The 18086-nt window shown below is 47.8% G+C and overlaps 1 protein-coding gene across 1 annotated transcript in view; it reads right to left on the minus strand.

Moving 5' to 3' along the window:
• LOC146346562 (mas-related G-protein coupled receptor member H-like) overlaps positions 1-18086 on the minus strand; it is a 40567-nt gene that overhangs the window by 14722 nt on the left and 7759 nt on the right. The window contains exons 2-3 of the mRNA XM_084848722.1: positions 14604-14737; positions 10581-10840 (exon numbers count right to left, since the gene is read on the minus strand). The gene's annotated coding sequence lies outside the window, so the exon portion shown is untranslated. The remainder of the gene's footprint in view (positions 1-10580; positions 10841-14603; positions 14738-18086) is intronic.

The following is an 18086-nucleotide window of genomic DNA, read 5'->3' on the forward strand; positions in this document are numbered from 1 at the left end:
CTGGGCCTGGCCGGCTGCTCTGTGGAGCTGCCACGGAGCACAGCCGGCCATCGAGGATTCTGGGGGAGGAACGGATCGCCTCCCCCCCTGTCCAGGATTCCGGGGGGAGGGACGGAATGTCTCCACCCCACCATCAACATAATCCACGAAATGTAAGTCATTTTTGTACATCCCTAAAATTAAGCCACAATTTGTGCAAATTATGCCATTTCCCCACAAATTATGGCCTAGAAATGTGTGTGTGTGTGTGCATGTGTGTATGTGTGTACACACCCACCTGGCCACATTTGTTGTCTGTCTTTGGCCACAGCTAGATTGCCTTTACCCTTGGATGGAATGCTGAACCCAAGACCTTTCCCAGACAGAAATTTCTCACTTGGGCTGAAGGAGATTCTTGGCACCTGGGCTAGAATGTAGGCACTAGGGATGGACACAGACTCCCCCCAGTCTGCGTCGTGCACCACATGCTGGACCCCTATGCGATGCAAGCCACTGGATGGTCCCCCCACCCAGCCTCCTGGACTCCAGTCTGGGGACCACAGTGCTTGCTGGACCCAGTGAGCACCAAGTAAGGGAAGCATGGAGGCCCCCACTGGCTTGCCAAGCCATCCTGTTCCTTTGCCTGGATGCATCCCGTGTGCGGAGGCAATAGCTTTCCCAATTTAAATCTCAAATGAAACTCATACTGGGCACTTAGGAAAATGTGATAGCATTTCAAATGGCATAGTCTCTGAATTAGACTGAAGATTTCTGACATTCTCCCCTTCATCGCAGGATCCAGTAACTCCTTGAGCTCTTAGCTATTGCATACATGTTCCCCACAAGAGGATGGTTATGCTTCAGGCACAGAAGAATTTGAAAAAAAATCTGCAAAACATTGAAGTAATCTACTTGTTTAAGAATCCAGAGAAAGAAAGGTGGTGGATGGGGCTTGTGTGGCATACCGGAACTTAGACTTAAGATGAGGTAGCAGCTTTTGGCCATGGTGTTTAGACATAGTATTGAAGGGTGTGTTGACAATGCCCCCCCCCCTTTTGTTTTCCTGGTTCATTTAACTTCTTCAGTGGGTTTTCTTGGGAATAAGTTCCAATGAACTCAATAGGGTTTACTTCAGATTAGACATACATAGGATCGCATTGTTAATCCCTGTTTCCCCCTTCATACCCCGCCCCCCCACACACACATGTGGCATGGGACACCACTTAAACCTCTGGGTCTGTTTTCCTATTCATTCTTCAGTTGTATATTTTCTTATACTTACAAACTGTGTTACTGCAAATGGGAGCTGCAAGAAAGGGATGGACCATCAACTGTGTTAAAATCATTTGCTTGCGACTTGGGGAAGTATGCAGTGGAAGCAGGGCATCCCCAAGTGTCCGTAACACCCCTGGGGATCAGGGTGCTGGGTACGAGATCTGCTCCTTTTCCCAAACTGTCAGTGGATAGTTTGCACAGACTGGATACTGTCAGCTGTCAAATCACCAAGCAAAGGGGTGGGGGGTGGGGATTTGACAAGCAGTTTGACAGGAACAAAATATATCTCTGTTGGGCTAAACAAAATGATGTGGAGAGAATAAAACTGACAACGATATTTACTAAAGGGGAACATGTCTGCAGGACTATATAGCAGAAACAGGCATCCTTGTGTAGGGATGTTGCGAGCACAGTTCGGTGTTCGGGAAATCATCAGGCAACCCCCACCCATAACCCTCGAACTGTGCCTGCCGAGACGTTGTCCTCACGTGACACCTGCATGACCCTGCTTGACCCCGCTCATGCCCACTAGGACTCACCGCGATCCCATTTGGTGAGCGCCCGCCATTTTTGCGCCTTGCTTTCTAGGTAAAACAGGAAGCTTAAAAATGTGCATATTTAAATACGCACAGATTGGAGCTGGGAAAGCTAAATAAGCGCAGTATTAGAGGGATTATACCTCTAACATTTTTCATTGGATGAATATAATGTAGAAATTTAATAATGAAATAATTAGCTATATTTTTATTATTATGAATGGAAGAACGGGCAATGTTTATGCTAATCGAGGGTCACATTTTTCCACCTTGTCCATCATTTCACCACGTTCTTGCTCATGAAAGTGAGTGTATGGGAGGGTTTTTGAACAGGAAAAGGGCACATTTTGGAAGAGTAAAAATTAGGACAGTGCACAACCCGCCCCCCACCCCCGATCTGCTCCAGATGCCACTTGGCATCCTTATAAGTGACTCCTATCTACCTCGGACCAATTCAGTCCCCCTCCGCTCCAACTCGGATCCAAATCCAAAGTGAGATTCAGATATCCAGATCGCCCGTTAGGGCTTTTTCCCCTTTGACTTGCATGGGAAAACACAAATGGTCATAACCTTTTTAGTTTTTATGATACTGGCATGACATTTGGGGACCTCTCCATCCCCCTGGATAGGAGTTCACCTGCAAGATTTCAGACAGTTTGACCTAGTGGTTTTTGTGCAGGGTGGAGTTAAAATCTAATGTTTTCCACAAACTCTCAAAGCAATGAACAGTAACTTCTCCCTATTTCCACACACACACACACGACAACTTGGCCCCTCCCAGTCCCCCTCAAGGGCATTGTACCCCCCAAAGCCCAGGCAGTTTGGCCCACTGGCTTGTGTGCTAGGCACAGATTGAATTTGATGTTCCCAGAAACTCAGACCAAACTCAGAAGGGAAAGTGTGTTGAAGCAGAGGTCCCTCATCTCGGCTGCAGGTTTCTTTGAAGTGCAAAACAACTCGTATTCAGAAGAATCACCAGCTCTGCCTCTCTATGGCTGAATACACACATCACAGGCAGGCTGGAAGAGGTTATTTTTTAATCTGCTTTTGTTTATTTCTATCACACACACTAAATGAGTTTTTTGAATGTATTTTACCCAGTTGTTGCTGCTCTGGGAGCAGCTAAAGTTTGATTTTCTCCACAAAAACTCTCAAAGCAAAGTGCTGTAACTTCCCCCTGTTGCACATGACATCTTGCCCCCCCAGCTCCCCTTGAGAACATTGCATCCCCCCAAAGCCCAGACAGTCTGGCCCACTGGTTTGTGTGCTAGGCACAGGTGAAATTTGAGTTTTTCCAGGAAAACTCCCAAAGCAAGAAGCTGTAACTTCTCCCCACCTCTGCCCCTGTCAACACCCTGAAGATGCCTCATATTGCACTGGATTGCTTTGCCATACAGTGGAGTGTTATTGGATTAATGCAAATACTATGTGTCTCGTACTTTTCCACACTGCCTTGAAATTGAACACATAGTGTTGGTGGAACTACAACCTAGCATGCACACACACAGAGACACAAACACACAAGAGCAAAAGAAAAGCAGAACTACCTAAGCAAATGATTATTGTTTTATATATCATGTTCTTTTATGGAAGGCAAGGTAACTTCAAGAAATACAGGATGACAACGCAGGTGATAAGAGCCAAATCCAACAATAATTTAAAAACCCTTCTTTAATTTTCGTTTGTTTGTTTGTTTGTTTATTAAATTTCTTAATCGCCCATATGGCTAGTCACCTGGCCACTCTGGGCGATTGTCAAGGGCTCCTTGGAGGCCTCTCTCAGTCTAATCCAGTAGCCAAGTCCAGACACAGACAAAGGGATTCCTTTCAAAGCTTTATTCTTCTTTTACAACTTAACAACTCTACCGTTTGCAACTAGATCTGAGCAGCACTGTTGTTGTTGTTCAGTCGTGTCTAACTCTTCGTGACCGCCTGGACCATAACACGCCAGGCCTTCCTGTCCTGCACTTTCTCCTGGAGCGTGCTCAAGTTCATATTCATTGCATCAGTGATGCTATCTAGCCATCTCATCCTCTGCCGTCCCCTTCTCCTTTTGCCTTCAGTCTTTCCCAGCATCAGGGTCTTTTCCAGAGAGTTTTCTCTTTGCATTAGGTGGCCAAAATATTTGAGCTTCAGCTTCAGTATCTGTCCTTCCAATGAGCACTCAGGGTTGATTTTTTCAAGACTGACCTTTTCCAGTCTTGCGGCCACTGTTGAGTGTTCCAAATTTGTTGGCATATTGAGTGCAGCACTTTAACAGCATCATCTTCTAGGATTTTAAATAGCTCAGCTGGAAGACTGTCATCTCTGCTAGCTTTGTTGTTACTAATGCTTTCTAAGGCCCACTTGACTTCACTCTCTAGGATGTCCGGCTCAAGTTCAGTGACTGCACTATCATGGCTATCAGGGACATTAAGATATTTCCTGTATAGTTCTTCTGTGTATTCTTTCCACCTCTTCTTAATCTCATCTGCTTCTGTTAGGTCCCTGCCTTCTTTGTCCTTTATCATGCCCGTCTTTGCACAAAACGTTCCCTTGAGATCTCCAATTTTCTTGAAGAGATCTCTAGTCTTTCCCATTCTGTTGTTTTCCTCAATTTCTTTGCATTGTTCATTTAAGAAGGCCTTCTTGTCTCTCCTTGCTATTCTCTGGAACTCTGCATTCAGCTGGATATATCGTTCCCTTTCTCCCTTGCTTTTGGCTTCCTTTCTTTCCTCAGCTACTTGTAAAGCCTCATCAGACAGCCACTTGGCTTTCTTGCATTTCTTTTTCTTTGGGATGGATTGAGTTGCTGCCTCCTGAACAATGTTACAGACCTCTGTCCATAGTTCCTCAGGCACTCTGTCTATCAGGTCTAATCCCTTAAATCTATTCCTCACCTCCACTGTATATTCATAAGGGATATGATTTAGGGCATACCTGAATGGTTTAATGGTTTTCCCTACGTTCTTGAATTTCAGCCAGAATTTTGCAAGAAGCAACTCATGATCTGAGCCACAGTCAGCTCCAGGTCTTGTTTTTACTGACTGTATAGAGCTTCTCCATCTTTGGCTTCAAAGGACATAATCAATCTGATTTCGATATTGACCATCTGGTGATGTCCATGTGTAGAGTTGCCTCTTGTGCTGTTGGAAAAGAGTGTTTGCTATGATCAGCGGGTTCTCTTGGCAAAACTCTATTAGCTTTTGTCCTGCTTCATTTTGTACACCAAGGCCATGCTTGCCTGTTATCCCGGTGATTTCTTGACTTCCTACTTTAGCATTCCAATCCCCTATGATGAACAGGACATCTTTTTTTTGTTAGTTCTAGAAGGTGTTGTAGGTCTTCATAGAACCGATCAACCTCAGCTTCTTCGGCCTCAGTGGCTGGGGCATAGACTTGAATTACTGTGATGTTGAATGGTTTGCCTTGGATTCGTACTGAGATCATGCTATCGTTTTTAAAATTGTACCCCAGTACTGCTTTTCCCACCCTTTTGTTGACTATGAGTACTACTCCATTTCTTCTAAGGGATTCTTGCCCACAGTAGTAGATATGATGGTCACCTGAATTAAATTCACCCATGCCTGTCCATTTTAGTTTGCTGATTCCCAAGATGTCGATGTTCAGTCTTGCCATCTCATGTTTGACCACCTCCAGCTTACCTTGATTCATTAATCTGACATTCCAGGTTCCTAGACAATATTGTTCTTTACAGCATCGGATGTTCTTTTCACCACCAGACACATCCACTGCTGAGTGTCCTTTCGGCTTTGGCCCAGCCGCTTCACTCTTTCTGATGCTACTTGGAAATACCCTCTGCTCTTCCCCAGTAGTATATTGGACACCTTCCGACCTGAGGGGTTCATCTTCTGGCGTCATCTCTTTTAGCCTTGTGATACTTTCCATGGGGTTTTCTTGTCAGGATTACTGGAGTGGGTTGCCATTTCCTTCTCCAGTGGACCACATTTTGTCAGAACTCTCTGCCATGACCTGTCCGTCTTGGGTGGCCCTGCACGGCATAGCTTATGGCTTCACTGAGTTATGCAAGCCCCTTCGCCACAACAAGGTAGTGATCCATGAAGGGGGAGCAGCACTGTACTTATGCCCTAAGTTGGAACAGTTGGTCCCTGTTTGAAAGGGAATTACTGGCAGACCCCTGAACTTGAGGACTAGAGAGAGTCCCTCCCCTTTTCCCTTGGAGCCTCTGGGCACAGCCGTTGTTTGCATGCCAACTGGGCACTACGCCTCCTTTCTGCACCCTCCATTTGGCGCCGCTCTCTGCGTCGGCGTCGCGTGTCCACCAAGTCTGCTATCCGCACTCTGTCACTCCCTGGACTGCTATCTAAGCTAGGAATGCTGGTGGGAGGAATCTCCATCAGCTGTGAGCCCTGGGAAAGAGGATTGCACTCCTCTCCCAGGAGCGACTGCTCTTCCTCAGAATCAGAACTACTCTGGGATTCTATGGGCTCAGTGTCCACCCTGACAGCGATGTACAATAGTACAATTTAAAACAGTAAAATTATACATTAAAACATTGTTTAAAAGTACCCTAACTCACCCCAGATACCTGCTGGAACAACCAAGTTTTCAGTGCATGGAGGAAGCTCATTAAAGAGGGAGCATGGCGGAATTCCCTAGGGAGGGAGTTCCACAGAGTGGGGGCCACCACAGAGAAGGCCCTCTCCCTTGTCCTCATCTGCCTAGCTGTCCTGTCTGATGGGACAGAGAGAAGGCCATCCGAGGCTGATCTTGTTGAGCGGCCTATCTGGTGTTGCTGGAGGCGCTCCTTGAGATAGGCTATTTTGGGAGGATCAACACAGAGAAGACACAGATGGTTCACTTCAGCAGGGGGGTGGAGGGGCAAACACTACACATATAGGCTGCTATAATATGCCTTTCTTTAAGAATTTAGACAGAAAAAACTAAATGCTTGAATATGACTTAAAGGGGGGGGGGGACATGCCCAGAAATCAATGCTTGTTTTTAAAAATCAAAATAAGAGTGGGTTTGTAAAAATCTAAAAGAGACAGAGTTGACTGACAAAAATGACAAGGAAATAGAATGGAGAAAGCAGAAGTAAGGGTTGATGTTACACAACAAATGCAGCCTTTTCCGAGTCCAAAATCAAGATAAACAAACAAACAAACAAACAAACACAGGAATGGTGGGTGAGGGGGAGTGTAGCAGCAACTTGCAAGGAAAAGCTATGTTAGTTTGAAAAAATATGGAAGGATGAATCTAATCAAATACAAATAACAAACGAGTCAGGGGTATAAAGATATAGGAGAAAGCGGCTAGAAGAGGTGCTGCAAAAAACATCATCCCAATGGGGATGGACGATCAAGGAGCGAGGGAAGGGAACGCTCCCAGTACAACCAAGCTGTTTCCTTTTAATTTAAATTTTGAGGAAAGCCAAATGGTGATCAAAATTGAATAAACTGAAGGAACAACTCCTAGGAATGCATGTGCATGTGCACACACATGCACAAACAATCATCTACACACACCAGCCCTCTCTCCCAAAGACACAGCTAGAGCAATGACCGAACGCAGCCTTTTGCCGAAGTATATGTGCCCCTTCCCCCACCTCTCTCTCTGATTGGAGACTGCTAGTGTCGGTTCTGGCTGAGGGTGCCTACTTGCCAAGGCACACTCCCTCCTCCTCCTGCGCTTGCCTTCCCGCCTCCCCCTGCATTCACGCGTCCGTTCGCCTTCCCCTTCCCTCCTCCTCCTCCTCATGCCCCTCCAGGGGAACTTTGAGATGATACTTTTTGGAGACAGCCTGTCTGGACTGCTGAGGCACTCAGTAGAGCTCTGAATATTAGGGATGTTGGAGAATTCTGCCACAGACTCCAGTGAGGCCAGATTCTTTAGAATTTGGCCCCCTGAAATCTGTGGCAGAACGGACTACCCCCCGCCACCCACCAAAATCCCCCCCGGAACGGACCCACCTGGAGGCAGCGGCGCCTCCGGCGGCGGCTCCGGTGGCTCCGGTGGCTCCAGTGGCTCCGGCGGCTCCGGGTTGTCTTCTGGCCGCTGCTGCAGGCCACTGCCGTCGTAGCGGCTGCCATTTGCATTCCTGCCAAGCCGTGATAGGCTATGTTGATACTTATGTAGCCTATCATGGCTTGGCAGGGAGGCAAATGGCATAGCAGCCATTTGCGGCCACAGCCTGGCTGCAGCCAGAAGTCCAGCTGCATCCGGCCCGGGAGGATTCTGGGGGGGAGGGACAGATCACTTCCCCCCCCACGGACCCCAGCGCACTGGATCGGATCACCTCCCCCCTCCCGCAGACCCCCCTCTCGCGTAGATAAGTGGGGTTTCGTACACCCCTACTGAACATATGAGGCAGAGGAGGCGCTTTGGGGGGGGCGCTTCACCTCGGGGTGCCTTGGTACTGCTCTGACCCACTTCGTATCATGAGGCTTTTGCTCTGAAACAGCCCGCTTCGCCTCGTTATTTGGGCTCTGTAATGTGCACAGCCCTAGTAAAAATGTACATTTTCCAATCATGCATCATATGCAGTTCCCACCATTGATTAAAGCATGAAAATGTATCCTTTATGAAAAATGTATATTTTAAAGTGCACTTAAAAGAAGAAGATGCAATTTGTGAATGAAATGGTCTTTTTCAAAAAAGCTCATACATTCTTGGGCTTGCGATCATATTCATTCATGTGGATATCCTACAGCAATATGACTGTTGATCTCTTGAGATTGAATCTCATAAGGGGAGGGGGTTCACTCAAACTCCTCTACGCATTCAGTGTTGTGTCTTCCATACAAATTACTTAGAGACACATGTAAAAATATATGTGATAAACTCCTACACTCATCCCTCCTTGACTTTAGATGTGCTCACATCTGTACATGCATAGAATTATTTCCTACAAACATTCAACAGAAGTTCATCAGGGGAGCAGAGAGGTGGTGCACAATTCTGGTGGTCCACAGAGCCATATTGAGCAGCCCTGAAACCCTCCTGGGTGTTCATTCAATTCCATGTGCATTTCTCTATTAACGTCTGATCTTTGTCTCATGTCTAGCCTAATGTGGTACTCAGGTATAATACCTCTGCTTTCTGGACTTTTTCTCTCATCTGGCAATACAGCTTTTCCCACAATACAATTGTTAGTTTAAGGTACAATTGGACTTTTTGTTGTTAGAACTTCCTGAAAGGCATAATGCTTGATTTTCAGTGCGTGCATTGCTGGGGAACACGAATTCCTGATAACGTCTATGGTAGTAGTTCCAACAGTCACAGCCTGTTGGAGTAGCATGAATTATTTAATACCGTTCATTTTTGTTTTTAGATTTCAGTGAAAAATACCCAAGGCAGCTTGCAACTAAAGGATCTGAATACTAAGAATAGAGTGAAACAAGCTCCAACAACTAAAACAGGACATATCAGAAGTGGGAAATGGGCAGGGTAAATTAAAACATCCTTTTCTACCTAATGCATTTGTACCCTAAAAGCACCTAAAAGGTCAGACCCAGAGTTTCTGTCAGTGGATAGCTGCTCATAGAACCATCCAGCCAGAGAAAGTGGGGAGAAGTGATTTTGGTGAAGTCATCCTTCCCCCTAATCCTTCTGAAGATTGGCTCTGGAGTGCTAAGAAACCCATCAGAACATTCTGAGGAGTGGTGCAGGGGGCTGAATAGGGAAGGGGGAATCAGAAAACAACATTTCCATTCCTCCTTCCTCTACTAGGAACCTTCACTGGATCTCAGCCCCTTAGAATCATAGAAACATAGAATCATAGAATAGTAGGGTTGGAAGGGGCCTACAAGGCCATCGAGTCCAACCCCCTGTTAGCCCAGTCAGTTTAAATTCAAGATGAACATTAATTGGGTTCTAAACACCCCAGCGGACACCCAGTCTAAGTCCAAACAGGCAAACATCACCACAGACTAAAACATAAACTGAAATCTATGAAGTACTTTATTTAAGAAAATTAGAGAAGATAGCATGGTGTTTCTATTGGTGTTAGAAGCTTTTTCTGTGATTACAGAAAAAGCTTCTTTGGCTGCACTGATAATTGTGAAGACATAGTTTTTATCAAAGCAAGCAACTCCTCTCCCTCTCTCATGTCTTTACAAACCTTTGCTGGGGGGGGCAATTGGGGGGGGTAGGTAGTGTTCCCAAGCCTTTCTTCCCCCTTGATGTTGCCATCCTCCTCTCAATCCCAAAAGGACAACAGGCAAATATGAATGTGCAAACAGAAAACAGAAGCTCAAGCGAGTTTAATTGCAAATGCCCAAACAACATGACAGCCTTGAAGAGGTAATTTTAAAGCTGAACCCTGGGAGAGATGCAGCGAAGAGCCAGACACAACTCCATCTCCAACTGGAAGAAATTCTTCACTATGAGGACGGGGGCTTTCTCGGAGCGAGTCATTGTGGGAGAAACCACCAGACCAGAAAGGCTTGCTCTGAGAAAGGAGCGGTCCCCTTTGAAGGACTTCTGCTTCAATTCAGGCATCTCCTGAATCTATCTGAACCAGCACAATTCATTTCTGGATACAGGATTTGGCTGAAGCGAGAGTCCCCCCCACCAATCTCTCTCACTGTGTGTGTACAAAAAATATTTTGGTATATAATATTCTCTATCATGAAGAGTGCTCTATTCAACAGAGAAATGTGTTTGCTATTATAGAAGAGAAGGACAAGATAGATGAAAGAAAAAGCAGGTATACATCTAGTTAAAATATTTCTATTCCTCTCATGAAAGCTGCACTCCATCTGTAACAAACTGCACAATTTGCAGAGTTTCTAGTAGAACTGCATGGCTGCCTACAATTTTTACATACCTGTGAGTGAGTATATCAGCAATCTCCAGATCTAGTAGGTGGAAGACAACAGTAGTGCTGACAATTGTGGCACAAGTACCCTGTGCTGGAATGGCAGCTGACGGGGTGACTGGAAGAGAAAAACTTGGATCCTCCAAGTCCTGGAGAAATAATAAGGGGATTCACCAAACTTACTGAAATATATAGAAGAGATCTTACCTTATCTTCATTGAGTCATCGTGCCAACATCGTATGACTGGAAGAAGATGTTCTTTTATTGGCTATCAAGATAATAATAAGCAAACTTAGAAGGAGGAGCTTTTGCCACATAAGATTGTATAAACTTAAAATATACCCTTCCCAAAAGCATATTGGGCATTTGTAAGAAAAAAGAAAACAACCCACTACACAGTAAGCTGCTTGGGTGAAAGAGCAATGCGTGTGATCTTCATCTACCTTCCAATACATTAACTATTATTTCATCTTAATTTGATGGGGTTAAGATAAAAGCTAAGCTCTTGCAAATACTTTCAGCAGCTCCAAACAGCATCCTCCTTGGGCGATTTTTCAGGGATTGTTGTGGGTGCGTAGGGGGGAGAAATGACGAGACAACACAAATAGAGTTGGGATAAAACTGGGCCACATTTATTGACATATTACAATCTGCGAAGGAAGCACCGGCGGGCACATAGAAAACAAGTAATCATGACAGGTATAGAGTGAGGCATTCGTCGTCTGAGGCATGGCGTCTACTGTAGCCATCCTGCGGATCGATCCACCCAATTCTGGGCTGGGAGACCTTCTCCTGTCACCACCCCTCGAGCCACGGAACCCGAGTGGGTGAGGAGGGTCAGCCTCAGAGGTAAGCCTTATCTCCCAACTCGGGGCCAGAAAACCCGGAGCCGAGAGCCTCGGGCCTTACCAGTCACCTGAAACGGTGCCCACAAATGCTCACCTGTCCTCTCCCCCAGTGGAGTGCCCACCCGGAATCGCCACAGGAGGGCGACAAGCCTCTGCTTAGTCACCCTCCCCCCAACCTACACAGCAAAACACTCCATGATGCCCCTTCGCAGATACTCCAACAAGAAAACATTGCCTAGGTCAGAGATGACCACCATCTTCAGGGATCCCAACCATCATTCCATGCCCCTCTCGGCAGAAGGATGGACCCAGTGATGGCAATTCTGGGCCAGCGACACCGAATCAGCTGTAAATCTCAGGCTTGAAGAATCGGGGCCTTGCCCTTCAGCAGGCATAAATCGTTCCCCCCATGTGCAGAACCAGAATCTGCGGGGGAACCTTCACCAGCCCTTGCTGGAAGAACGTGGACAGGAGGCGCACCAACACATGCCATGTCTGCACAACCACTAGATGGTGGCACACCGGCTGAGCCCCAGCTAGGCTCCGCCACTTGAGGAGGCACTCTGACTAGCCCAGAGAACCATGCTGTGCCCCCAGATGAGCACACATACCGGTTCCCTCGCACTCCGGACATCTGAAAGAACAAGAGACAAACATGTGAACACCAGCATCCCCATGTCCGAAAAGGCCCAGCAGGGGCCTTGCGGAGGCCCAATACGCCTTGCAGCTCCACCTGCTGACAGCCTGCACTTTGTCTGATGTGAGCCCCAGAGATACAGCGCAAGCCCAACACCTTCAAGGCCACAGAGTGACTACCCAGAATTGATGTTTGGTTAGGGGAGAGGAGTCACTAAGGCAGAAGAAAGGGCCGGGGAGACTCCTCCAGACCTAGAGAAAAGGCCCCCAGGGTGGTGACCGGACGAAGGTCCAGCAACATGGCTGGGAACAGCGACGCGCTAACCCCACTCCCGACCTGGTCAGTTTTGGACTTCCTCAGCGGAATAAAGACCACCTGCTGGGGAAATTGCACATCACTAAACTGCCAAGCCTCGTGTGGTGAGGTAACCAAAGGCCACAGAACCCGTAAACCCAGCAATATGTCTGGCAGCAGAAGGGCTCTGGAGTCTAGAGGCACCAGGGATCCCTGAGACCAACCCTGGAGCACCTGCCTGACCAGGAAGTCAGCAGTGTTGTCGACCACACCCTTCATCTTTTGCCCAGAAGGCCAGTGCAGCAAGCCTGCCCAAATAGTCTGGGCAGTCCCTTTCATGGGCTTTTGAAAACTGATTGTAGTCCTGAATCAATTCCAGCTGAACAGGATGCTGAGGCCTTTGCTTGGGAAGAAGCTGAAGCCAAAACAATAGTTACTCTAGCAGGATACCCTATGGGTAGGGTAAGAGCCTAGACTAGATCTTACTTAAAGGCCAGGATTGGACACATCTCCTGTACTACCATAGCACTGGGCATAGTAAAGGAAGCTGAATAATAAGAAAACTCCTGCTATACATATAGGCCCAAACAGCTCCCATCAACTGCCACAGAGAAAATCTTAACAATTTGTCATCTACTCTCGAAGACTGTCTCCATTCAAAAGTCACCAGGGGAAGCAACGCGAGGTAAGTTAGAAGCCGCACAATGAAACACAAAATGAATATTAGGACCTGCGTGTAGCACTCTAAATGTTTGTTAACCATTCTGCTACTTAATGCTGAAGCATAGCACAGCAAACCAATAAGTTTTTTTTAAAAAGCTGGTTGACTTTTATTTTCTGATTAACACACGGGCTTATAAATATCCAATTCAAAGATCAGGGGAAAAAATTAACAACAGGAATTAGCTGCTGGGTACAGCTAAAACTGGAAGACATCAGCTTTTGCCACCCTCGAGTAGGGATGGGGGAGAATTTCTCCCCGAAACTTCGGGGGGCCGAGTGCCAACGTGTTCGGCCCCCCGAAGTAGTTTCGGGGAGAAATTCTCTGCCCCCCCGCACCCCGCACCCCCCCGGGACGGGACTTACCTTTCCCAAATGTCCCTCCCAGCGGCGGGTCCCGGCGGCGTTTCGGGGGCGTTTCGGGGGCGGCGGCGGCGGCGGCCGGTCTTCTGACCGGCTGCCGCCGCTGCCATTGCAAAATAAAAAAGAAAAGTAAAAAAAAACAAACACACACACATGATAGGCTACGTAATGATTTACGTAGCCTATCACGGCTAGATTTCCAAAGTCAGCCGTGATAGGCTACGTAAATCGTCACATAGCCTATCACGGGTGACTTTGGGGGAAAAAAAAAAGCGTGTACGCAAATGCAGGCGCCCATGGGGCGCCGCTATTTGCGTTCCTTAGTTTGGCACGTCTAGTCTACGTAAAGATTTACGCAAATAGCATTCCCTTATTTTCGCTGTAGTCTACGTAAATTTTTGCGTAGACTAGACGTGCCAAACTAAGGAACACAAATGGCGGCGTCCCATGGGTGCCGCCATTTGCGTACACACTTTTTTTTTTTCATAGTCACCCATGATAGGCTACGTGACGATTTACATAGCCTATCATGGCTGACTTTGCAAATCTAGCCGTGATAGCCTACGTAAATCGTTACGTAGCCTATCACAGGTGTGGTTTTTGTTTTTACTTTCCTTTTTTTTTCGCAGCCGGGTAGACGGGACGCTCCTCCTCGGCATGAATTTCGGCGGCGAGGGATGGGGCACCTCCCCCCCAGACTGAAGTTCGGCCGGGCGAGGCGGGGCGCCTCCCTCCCCTCTCCTGAACTTTGGGGGGAGAACCGAAGCGCCTCCCCCCCACCGTGAAGCAATCTGCAGGACCAGGTAAGTCCCTTTCGTCCATCCCTAGTTTGTTTTCAATTTGTCAATAATGTCTAGAATAGGGGTTGAGAACCTGCAACTCAGGGGCTGCTTATGGCCTTCCAAGGCATTTACAGTGGCTCCTGACCCACCCACACCAATTTCCCCACTGCCTCTTATCTCCAGTCCTTCCCCCAGACATCCTGATACACAACACTCTTTCCGTGTCATTTCTAGGTGCAATGAAAGAGTGATCTGTCCAAGGACCATTGGTGTGTGTGTTTGTGTGTATCTGTAGGTATGTGTGCATCTGTGCATACATTATGTGCATGGAGCCCCTGACCCCTGAGCCACCATCACATGTGTCCCTTGGAGCTGAAAAGGCTGTACCTGTATCTCTGATCTGGAACTTCATCCTGTAGCAGTTCTCTGCCACTTCCCTATCAGTTCCCTGATCAATGCCTCCATTCCTCATCCACCTCTCCTGCAAGTATCATTTCGGGGAAGTGTTTGCCCAGCATCTTCTGTAGTGAAGACAGAGACAAATTGTGTTTACACATACTTACAGCTAGCGATGTCAGAGAATTCTGCCACGGATTTCGGTGAGACAGAATGCCAGTGCATTCGGCCCCCCAAAATCTGTGGCAGAATGAAGCCCCCACCCCCCCCAACCCATGAAAGGCATGCAAAACAGAGCACTTACCTGCTGCCATCCGCGCTGACTTGCGAATGGCAGCTGCGCTGCGGCCGCCATTCGCATCCTCATCATAGCCATGATAGGCTACGTAAATACTTACATAGCCTATCATGGCTAATTCAGGGACGCCTTTTGCGTCCCTGCAGAGGCTGTGATTAGGGATGGTGAACTTCTCCACGAATCTCGGGGAGGCCGAATGCCAATGCATTCAGCCCCCCGAAATTGGGGGTGAAATTCTCCGCCCCCCCCAGAATGGGACTTACCTCCCTTGAATGTCCCTCTCGGCAGCGGGTCCCGGCGGCGGTTCGATGGCGGTTCGGCGGGGGCAGCGGCCAGTCTTCCGACCGGCTGCCGCCACCGCCATTACAAAGTAAAGTTATAAAAACACTAGGGGTGTATGAAAGTCACTTACATGTCCTCGAAGCTTTTCGCGGTGGGGGGGAGGTGCTTCGCTGCTCTCCCCGCGAAGTTCAGGCCATGGGGGAGGCTTCCCGCCTCACCCGGCCGAAATTCAGGCTGGGGAGGAGGCGCCTCGCCTCGCCCGGCCACGAACTCAAAAGTTAAAAAAAAACAAACACGCCCCCGTGATAGGCTACGTGATGATTAACGTAGGCTATCACGGCTAGATTTGCAAAGTCAGCCGTGATAGGCTACGTAAACTTTTTTAAAAAAAGCGCGTACACAAATGGAGGCCCCCATAGGGAGCCACCATTCGCGTTCCTTATTTGGTCGCTGTAGTCTACGTAAAGATTTACGTAGACTACGGTGAAAATAAAAAAAACCCATGATAGGCTACGTAACGATTTACGTAGCCTATCACGGCTAGATCTGCAAAGTCAGCCATGATAGGGTAAGTTAATCATCACGTAGCCTATCACGGGTGACTTTTTTTTAAAAAAAAAGCGCGTACGCAAATGGCGGCACCCATGGGACACCGCCATTTGTGTTTCTTAGTTTGGCACGTCTAGTCTACGCAAAAATTTACGTAGACTACGGCGAAAATAAGGGAATGCTATTTGCGTTGCCCTTATTTTCGCCGTAGTCTACGTAAATCTTTACGTAGACTACAGCAACCAAATAAGGACCTGGAATGGTGGCTCCCTATGGGGGCCGCCATTATCCGTACGCGCTTTTTGTTTTGTTTTTTTAAAGTCACCCGTGATAGGCTACGTGACGATTTACTTAGCCTATCACGGCTGACTTTGCAAATCTAGCCGTGATAGGCTATGTTAATCATCACGTAGCCTATCACGGGGGTGTTTTTTTTTCTTTTATTGGAATGGCGGCGGCGGCAGCCGGTCAAAAGACCGGCTGCCGCTCCCGCCCCGGACGAAGACCCGCCAAACCGCCGGCCAGACCTGCCGGCGGGAGGGATATTCACCAAAGGCAAGTCCCGTCCCAGGGGAGGTGGGGGGGGCGGGGGTGTGTGGAGAATTTCTCCCCGAAACTTGTTCGGGGGGCCGAACACGTTGGCGCTTGGCCCCCTGAAGTTTCGGGGAGAAATTCTCCGCCATCCCTAAAAAACACACACACACGTGATAGGCTACTTAACGATTTACGTAGCATATCACGGCTAGATTTCCAAAGTCAGCCATGATAGGCTATGTAAATCATTACGTAGCCTATCACGTGTGTGTGTGTGGGTTTTTTTTACATTTAGTTTGTAATGGCGGTGGCAGCAGCCGGTCGGAAGACCGGCCGCCGCCCCCGCCGAAATGCCGCCAGGACCCGCCGCCGAGAGGGACATTCGAAGGAGGTAAGTTCCATCCCGTGGGGGGCGGGGGGTGGAGAATTTCACCGCCAATTTCGGGGGGCCGAATGCGTAGGCATTCGGCCTCCCTGAGATTCGTGGAGAAATTCTCCGCCTTCCCTAATTTTGGGCCACCCATGAATCAAGGAATTTGCTAAACCTTTAATGAAATCAGGAAATAGTGTCTTGAGTTTACTGTCAGGAAACAGTGCTATTGTGGAAACCAGAGCATTTCCACTAATTATGCAGCGGAGAGAATCTGAGTAGCTCAGTCCATTTGAACAGAGCCAAACCCTAAAAAGAATATCCTACTGTTAAGAAAATGACGTAATTCTAATATCTGGCTAGTGGACTTTTGCCTGTGTGGTGGGACTTTCTCCCTCTCTCCTCTTACATGCACCCCCCATCTGAACATTTGCTCTGTTTTTTAGTCCCCCAAAGCAGAATTTGAGGGTGCACAGGAGGTGGCAGTGGGGAGAATTTATTTATTTATTTATTTATTTATTTATTTATTAAATTTATTAATTGCCCATCTGGCTGGTCAGCCAGCCAACCTGGGCGATGTACAGCATATAATAAAACCGTTTAAAACAATAAAATCCTACAATAAAGATATTTTCTAAAATATGCTAACCCACCCCAAATGCCTGACTGAACAACCACGTATTTAATGCACAGCGGAAGCTCATTAAAGAGGGGGCATGGCGGAGTTCCCTAGGGAGGGAGTTGCATAGAGTGGGGGCCACCACAGAAAAGGCCCTCTCCCTCATCCCCACCAGTCTAGCTGTCCTGGCTGATGGGACAGAGAGAAGGCCATCGGAGGCTGATCTTGTTAAGCAGCCTGTCTGGTGTTGCTGGAGGCGCTCCTTAAGATAGGCTCTCCTTAAGAACAATTAGATAGATAGATCCAACCTGGCCAGAATTTCGGGGGGGAGGGACGGGACGCCTCCCCCCCCGGCCAGAATTTTGGGGGAAGGGATGGAGCACCTCCCCCCCACCGCGAATCAAATTTCGTAAAAGGTAAGTGACTTTCGTACATCCACTACGCTATTTGTGTTCCCCTTTTTTTCGCCATAATAGCCTATGTAAATATTTATGTAGGATAAAATGGCAAAAAATAGGGAACGCAAATGGCCGCCGCCGTAGCCACCACCATTTGCACACCTTTTTTTTTTTACCTTGCCGTGATAGGCTACGTAAGTATTTACGTAGCCTATCACGTCTATGAAGAAGAAGCAAATGGCGGATGCGGACGCCATTCGCAAGTTGGCGCGGACAGCAGCAGGTAAATGCCCTGTTTCGCACACCTGTAGTGGGTTGGGGGCTCCATTCTGGGCCCATTTCGTGGGGTGGGGGGTAGGGGGCTTTGTTCCACCATGGATTTTGGGGGGCTGAATGCACTGGTATTCGGCCTCACCGAGATCCG

This window comes from Heloderma suspectum, chromosome 4 (assembly GCF_057233095.1).
Source record: "Heloderma suspectum isolate Gila_16-S chromosome 4, 16-S_ref, whole genome shotgun sequence".
Lineage (NCBI taxonomy): Eukaryota > Metazoa > Chordata > Lepidosauria > Squamata > Helodermatidae > Heloderma > Heloderma suspectum.